Here is an 8,834-nt window from a genome sequence, read left to right on the forward strand (position 1 = left end):
ATAATGGATGGATCTTTGTCTCCTATCTGCTCTGTGCACACATCCTGCAGTTCAGCCAGAACTTTGTTTTTGTTTTTTGTTTTTTTAAATTAATTAAGTTAATGCTTAATTTTTGGCCACTTTTTAAATGAGAATAATAAATAAAAGTGATTTTTTTTTTTTGTCATGATTTTAATGAATTTTCCTGATGGAACTGCACATCACAGATAAGTAGTTCAGCGACAGTCAGAAACCTGAAAATTTCCTCCCCATAAATGATAAGAAAATCTGTTTTTACAGTTTTTTGTTCTGACAAATGTGTGATTTTGATGATCTTTAAAAAAAATAAAAAATAAAAAAAACGTCTTTCAAACTGGTACAGTGGGTTTTTGGGTTTCAGAGTTTCTTAGTATCTTTGTGTTCCTCTCTTTTATGCTGTCTGTTTATAGAATATATACCTCACCTCTTTAATTTATAGTTGTTTGGTGGCTTTTCTTACTGTTTGCTGCTGTGATGTTGCAAATTTCCTCTTGTGGGACTAATAATCCATCCATCCATTATCTATACACCTTAATCCTCACTAGGGTCATGGGGGGCTGGAGTCTATCCCAGCTGACTCAGGGTGAAGGCAGGTTCACCTGGACAGGTCACCAGTCTATCACAGGGCTACACTTAGAGACAGACAACCAAGCACACTCACATTCGGGGACTAATAGTGGATATTTTATTCTTTTCTGTTCTGTCAGGAAAAGGTGGAGGTCATGGGTCAAAGGTCAAATAACTTTCCAACTTTCTTTGCACTAGTCTTGTGAAAAGAAATGGTGACTCTAAACATCTCAAAAGTGTTCTCATTAGAAGTTCAACAACAAACACAGTATAAAAACTGTTGGTGCGTTTCACCGATGGTTCGTGCCTGGATGGATTTAATCCACTTGTGAGGATGATCTGGCAGAGAGGTGATGCTCCAGAGGGAGGCCACTTAGAGAACTGTATTTATCACTCCCATTAATACAGAAAAAAGAAAAAAACTCACAGTGGAAAACACAAGCTGCTTCTCCTGCACAATGGCTCGATTGTTTTTCTAGTGTATGGGAGGATAATATGAAGTGCTTTTAATATTCACATATATCTGTTACCAGGTTGGATTGCAGGCCCGTGCTCCTCGGAGGGCTCGTTTAGCGCCGAGCCCTGGGGGGAACAGGTGGATTTTAGGTGCGTCCTCTCGCTGCGTCTGCACAAACCGACGCCCGGCAGGCGACAGAATGGATGGCATAGTTCACATGCTTTTTTTTTTTTGCAGCTCGTAACAGTGCCTTTGTGTCCCAGGATCCACATCATTTGCATACCTCGTGAGTAGGAAAAGGGCGATTATGTTCCATCATGCCACCCATTGATGTTTTCTTTGGGCGATGCAATGCTATGTTTGCTTGGCAGGGGTGCCAGTCTCTGCATTTCAACACAAAGCATTTTGTTTTAGTGCTAATTACACGGCAGGCAAAGGCAGATGGGCCCCCGTTTCTTCCTCCGCGCTGTGGGTGACAGTTATTGACAATCGACCCTGTCTAGCCATAATACGCCAGCGGCAGAGGAATCAACCACTTCCAACGTAAACACTGCTGCGAGAGCAGCTTCAAATGTGGCAGATTTCACCCTGACAACAGTAACTATGTTCAACAAATTAGCCCCAGAATCCTCGGGTGTTTACACTCCTCGAAATGAAAGAGATTGCCTTTCTTCGGGCTGACAGTAGGAATCCTTCAGATTTGGCGTTTTGTTTTCATTGCTGTGGTTGTGAATGGGCACGGCGGATGACACCCACTCCAAGATGCCAGTCTGCAGCTCCAGATCTAACGCGTGTTTGTGCACAGATGCGAGCGACTGCCAGAGGGGCCTGAGTCGTGTTTGCAATCGGTTCTTGGCACCCGCTGCAGCCTGTGTCTGGATGAACACGGGAGGAACACAAAATAAACTGTTTGCATCAGAAAGATTCTGTAGAACATGAAAGATGCTGCAGAGAAGTCACAACTGTTGGACTGAGCCGGGCTGAACTGCAGGCTGTGCACATCAGAGCCAAGCAATTTATGATAAAAGTGGTAAAATATCTGTAGGAAGTACGAATCTGAGTAGTTTTTCTATTGTTGCATGTGGAAAAGTGTTGTGCAGGTTCATAATCAAAGTAACTCAACTTGCGTTTTTTCTTTTTCTTTTAAATGATTTCTGGCTTTACAACTCTCTTAAACTGCATAAGGAACAATGTTTGAGCTATTTCAGTTTGGCTGCAGATTTTTTACCGTCTCTAAATATTCCGCCTCAGGGTGCGTTTCCAGGATCAAAGATCAACAGGTTCGGCCGGCGTCTTCCCCTCGTTGAGTGAATCTCGGTCTTGCGTGAAAACGGTCGGAAGGGGTCGACGCCTGCGAGTGACCCGGAGCTTTTTCCTCGTTGGCATCCAACACTTAGTGATTGTGGCTTCAAAGCGTTCGTCCCGTCACAGGCTGCACATCAAAGACCCGCCAGTCAAACTGTACACCGGACTGAAGCCGCTCATATAAGCTCATGTATGTCCGTGTAAGGGGGAAATGATTCTGGGATATTGTCGGGCAGTTTCTAGGTTATAAATAAAGCGTTTTAGTGACAGAAAATGAGGGGAGAGAGATTGAGAATTACCTGTAACAAACATTCCTGTCACTGAACGCTGGAATCTGCACAAGGCTGCTCTTTAGTCCAAATAAATATCTCAAATTTGGTTGACATAAAGGCAGTTTACAGGAGTTTCTACTGAGATTCCAGCAGCACTTTCCTGCATTTTTTTCGACATGACAAAGTATTGTAGACGAGCTGTAGTAGCTGGTTGCTTTAATTGTTTGGTAGTGTAGTGACAGAGGCCCAAACAGAGAGCATTGTGGGTGTTGAGCTTGTAAAGGGGCACCGTGACACTTAATGACGTCCAGCCAGTGCACATGTGTTAATTTAAGATTAACTAGGATAGTGTGTCTGCAACTCATTGGCAATGATAAACATTATTACAAGTTAATTATTGATTGACAGTTAACAAAATTATTAAAATTTGTGTATTAGTGCTGATACAGTTCAATTAAACACGTGTCTGACTGGACCAGAGACATCCCCTAATGAGGCTAAAAGAGCATTTAGTTTATGTATTGAGGAAATTAATCTGTTGTTGCATGTGGAAAAATGTTGTGCATGTTGTTTCAAGGCTCTTACAATTTTGCAAAATAAATAATCAAATGAATTCAACTTGTGCTTTTTCCCCGCTTTTTTTAATGATTTAGGGCATTATAACTCTTAAACTGCATAAATAACAATGTTTGAAAACTGAGAAATTTCAGTTTGGCATCTGATTTTAAAAAATAAAATAAATGTGTTAAACTACAGTTCAATTAAAAATGTGTCTGATTGGCCCAGAGACGTCCCCTAATGAGGCTAAAAAGCACTTTACTTATGTATTTAAGGAATTAGTCCATTGTTGCATAGCTGTCAAAAGTTTGTGGACCTCCAGGATTGTTAGATGATCTGCAGGTGAAATTAAAGTGAGATGTTTTCAATGAGCGGGATGAAAATCAGGTGTGAGTGGTTGTTTATTTACAGAACTTGGATCTATTAAAGTCGGATCTTCACAGTGTGCTTGTGGAAGTGCATCATGGCACAAACTAGGACTTTGCTTGTTTTGCTATATCTGAACCAGGACGACCTGCGATCACTACCAACTGATTTCTGAATTGTCCATCGGGGATCGTGCTCCAGATCCCACCTGGCAGGCATCAGGGCTGATTGCCCTGGAGCTCCAGATCTCCTGTGATTGGTCCACCACCCAGGCCCCTCCTCCAAGACCCCAGCAATCACCACACCTGGCTATAAAACCTCAACCAAACTCTCAGTCAGGGCAGCTGGGATTGAACAGTTGGCACTGGTGCATCTTGTTTTTGTGATTTTGTGGTTCTGTGTCCTACCATAACTTCTGTTGGCAGCTGCTGACTTTGTGTGGAAGCCTCTCATGTCTTGGTGAAGATGTTGGCTTCAGTTAGCAGCTGCACAACTCAGCTTAGAAGTTACTCGTGTCTTGTGTGTGGGGGTTTTTTGTAACGTGTTTTGAGGCACTTGCTCATTTAGTTTCTTTTGTTAGGTGTGGGTGTTGCTTTTGGATTTAAGTTTGGTTTTATTTTCATTGATTTTAGCAACATCCACTCATTTTCTTTGTGTTATCACAGTTGTTTTGTGTTCATTTACATTACTGAGCAATAAATAGCTTTACCTCAACCAACAACAACTGGTTTTTTGTTCCATCCAGCTGACCATAGAGGCTGAATCGTAACAAATTCTAACGGGAAATGTCAGAACATCTGTCAGTGAAGTGAATCACAGGAGAAGGTTTGACATTGAGCAAGACAACGAGCCTGCAAATGCAGAAGTTCACATTCATCCATCCATCCATCCATACACCACTCAATCCTCACTAGGGTCGTGGGGGGGCTGGAGTCTATCCCAGCTGACTCAGGGTGAAGGCAGGGGACACCTATGGACAATTTAGAATCACCAATTAACCTTGGAACTTGTGGGAGGAAGCTGGAGAACCCGGAGAGAACCCACGCTGCATGGAGACTCCACACAGAAAGATCCCTGGTGTCCTCACCGGGATGCGAATCACCAATGATGCTAACCACTGAGCCACCTTGCAGCCCTATTTTTGGAATCGGCAAATCAAAATGTTGAGCTTACTCCAGTAGAAATGGTCATTCACTGACTGATTTATTCTTCCAACCTTTGTTTAAATGTTGAGGAATAAGATAAAATAAGACAGGACGGAACAATCACCTAAAAAACTGGATCATTGAGACTGTGATCTCATTTGCCATGATGTCGAGGGTACAACCGAAGCTTTAGAAAAGGGAAATAATTAAGGAAATTGGTTTAAATGGTTTAAAGTTGACGTTTCAGGTGTGTGCAGCACAACAAAAACTTAAGAACTGAATGTTTGCAGACACGACTACAAGCTGAATAAAGACTTTACAACCAGCTTAACAAAGAAGTTATGTTGGTGCTGATCAGTGTCTCATAACTACATTTAAAAAAACAACGCATGTCACATTTTACTGCTAGAAATGACGACTTCTTCATAGTCAGGGGAGTCAAACCAGATGCTAAAGAGGCGCATACCTTCACTACTCACGGTTATGTAACATCGGATCACCCTGAACAAATAAACGACTGGCTTCTCTTTGTCTACCTTCAGACATAAAGATAGAAAATTCCACCGTATATCTGTCTTTATCTGCTCTCCTAATCTGTCCCCCCCTAAAGCCAAACAATGCTTTTCTAAAGAAGGAAGAAGGAGGCAGGACCGCTCGCACAGTCAGACACACAAGAAACAGTGGCTTGATCCACCTGAAATTAAAGCATTGACAGCTTCCAATATAGATTCATCTTCCTTAGCGGCTGACAGCTCGCTCTAAAGCCTGCGAATGGCTGCGGGGCTGAGACTCCCACATGTTCGGCCGAGCACCGCCGAGGTGTCAGGCTGTCACTGTGAGCCGCAGCAGGCCTCAGATCTCACGCTTTAGTAAAACACCGGTTTTCTGCCTTTTCGCTCTCGGGAGTTTTTTTGGAAGCCGTTCACATGAGGCCCCCGTGAGCGCAGGTGGTCCGATATTCTGCCAAAGTGATCCGAATCTGAATCTGCGTAAATTACAGCGTCTGAAAACCTCACTTTGGCGACGTGTTGAGACGAGGCTCGCGGTCATAGATCATCTCTCTCTCTCCGTCTGTCTGCTGCTCGTGTTTTCTTTGTTTCCCTCCTGACGTCTTCTTCTTTTTTTTAACTTGCTCTTGATTAAAAAAAGTCAGTACAAATTTAAACAAACTACTGATCGGCTGCAGAACATAAAGCTCAGGTTAAATGACTGGATGAAATACAGGAGGACATGTTGTTTTTATGTCGTGAAATGAGCTAACTTTGGTGTCTCATGAGGCCAAACGACAAACTAATTAACTAATCTGTTGTCTACAAGTTGTCTTTTGTCTAAATTATATAAAAATTTATGCAGAAAGTGCAAAAAAAATCCAATAAAATCCTCACAAATGATAAACTAGAAGAAGAAAATGTATAAATCAAACAGTTTTGTTGATCCGCTCATCAGTTAATTAACATTGATAAGCTTTGGCTTCCTCCTGCTCTACTTCAGACACATGATTTATAGTCAAATACTTTGGAGAGAACTTTTTCTCTCCTTTAGATTCAACTACTCGTGGAACAGAATGTATGTGGGTGTGTGTGTAGGTACATGTATATATGTGTATGTATAGATATGGATATGTTTGTATTCTGTCTGTCACTCACATGAAGTCTTCTGATTTAATATTGTTTTTTATTTATGTATATACTGTTGTTTTCTCTTCTTCTTTCTCTATTTTTTTTTTTTAATATGTTCGAAAATAAGAATGAATGAATGACAGTTTCTGATCAGGTTCAGTCATTATTCACTATTTATGGCAGATTAAAGTCGTTTTCAGCAAGAATAAAACTTTCATCATGATATTTTGTTGTCAAATTGTTATTCAATCTTGAGAAAAAGTAGCTTTTATCCAGTTTGTTTTCTGTTATATTTTAATTTTGTGTTTGGAATCTCATAGAAAATTTTTAATTAATCGTCTCATGAGGCCAAACAAGAAGCACAACTTAGTGAATCTATCATCTACACATACTCTATTGTCTAAATTCTATAAAAATGTCTGCATAAAATGCAACACAATCCTCAAAAGTGTTTAACTAGAAGAAGAACATGACCTAAAACATACAAATCAAATAGTTTCTGTTGATTCGCTCATTAGTTAATTAACAGTTTCTGATCAGTTTCTGTCAGTATTTGCTGTTTATGGAAGAATGAAATAGTTTTAGCAAGAATTAAACTTTCATGATGACATTTTGTTGTGAAATCTTCATTAAACCTTCAAGAAAAGTCGCTATAATCCAATTAGATTTTCTGTTATATTTTAAGTGTGTGTTTGGAATCTCAAAAAATCTAAATTAATTGTCTCATGAGGCCAAATCTATCATCTACATGTGCTCTTTTGTCTAAATTATATACAAATATATGTTTAAAGTGCAAAAAAAAGTCCTCACAAGTGAGAAACTGGAAGACAAAAGTGACCTAAAATGTTCAAATCAAATAGTTTCTGTTGATCTGCTCATCAATTAACTAATCATTTCTGATCAGGTTCAGTCATTATCTGTTATTTATGGGAAACTAAAATAGTTTTTACCAAGAATGAAACTTTCGTCATGACATTTTGTTGTTAAATTTTCATTCAACCTTGAAGAAAAGTCGCTATAATCCAATTTGATTTTAAATAATTATAAAATCTGTTCTGCTCATTTTCTGTTAGATTTAAAATTTTTTTCTAAATTAATTGTCTAATGAGGCCAAACAACGTCCTGCAGTCATGTTCATAATTAATGAATCTATGATCTACAAGTGCTCTTTTGTTTAAATTATATAAAAATATATGTTTAAAGTGAAACAAAAGCCTCAAAGTGAGAAACTAGAAGAAGAAAAATACTTAATTTTTGCATATTAAATAGTTTCTGTTGATCTGATCATCAATTAAATGATAGCTCCTGATCACATTTGTTCATTGTGTGTCAGTTTTTGCAGAATTTCTTTAGAATGAAAACTTTAATGAGGATATTTTGTGCAAAAGTTGCTAAATTTTTAGCTTGATTCATTTGCTCATTGTCAGTTCTATTTGAGTTTGGTGTTTCAGAGAAAAATAAAAATCAATTCCAACAAGAGGCATTAAAACCGTTGCAGGTTTGCATTGAACGTACACTCATTAGCTGTGAACATAACATCTTCAGCATCTTTACAGGTTTCAGCTGTTCTGTGTAAAACCTGCAGATTGCGCCGATTTGGGGGAACGTGTGAGCAGAAGTTTTCTCACCGAGTCAGGCATCCGTTGACCTCCACATGAGGATATTTTTGTGAAGCTGAGTTGCTTATTTAGGGATTAATACTGAGTCCTCCACTGTAATTACACACACATCCCTCTGCTGCGTCTCTCTCAATGTGTTCGGAGACACGTTTTCTCTGTTTGTGGGAATCTGAGCAGCCGGTTTTTTTAGTTTTTTTTGTGAGACTGTCGCACATTCTCACCCCGCCGACTGGATGTACAAACAAACCGAGCGCAGATGGGGACAAAAGCCGGGCTTATGGGCGAGGCTGAGGAGGAGTCAGGTGGATCAAGGAGCGATGTGGGAAAGGTGGAATCTCCCGCTGATCCTCCTGAGACCAGCACCGGGAAGAGAAATGTCAGATTTACAGGATTCAGAGTTCTCCTGGGAAACGTGCAGCCGCTGACGCACAGTTGTACTTTCATGGCTGAAAGTAGACAAACACTTTTCCACTTTTTGCCATTGCTGAGAAAGCGATCTGGTGGACTTCACACACAGTCGCAGGCGGATTGGAACTTGTAAGGTTTCTTTGAAGAAGCTGGCTGACGCGCTGCAGGCATGTCGACGTGCAGAGTCACACACATTGATCAAACCTGATCACAGGATCCAGGTTCTGATGGGAAAACGCAAACAAACACAATCATTTGGGCCTAATTACATGTTGATGAATGTAAACGTGCAGATGACAGGACGGCCCTGCAGTAGTTTCACGTCTCGGTTCACTTACAGATCAGCATCCAGCGTCGAAAGGCTCAAGATTGTGAAGTCAGTCAGCCTTTGTTTCAAGTCAGAGCTGCAATATGGACCCGCAAAAATACACTAAAGATGCTTAACTAGGACACTAAAGTGCAAAAATGGGACACAAATTGACACAAATAAGAGTCAAGAC

Source organism: Stegastes partitus, unplaced genomic scaffold, assembly GCF_000690725.1.
Source record: "Stegastes partitus isolate 25-593 unplaced genomic scaffold, Stegastes_partitus-1.0.2 Scaffold301, whole genome shotgun sequence".
NCBI classification, from domain to species: Eukaryota; Metazoa; Chordata; class Actinopteri; family Pomacentridae; genus Stegastes; species Stegastes partitus.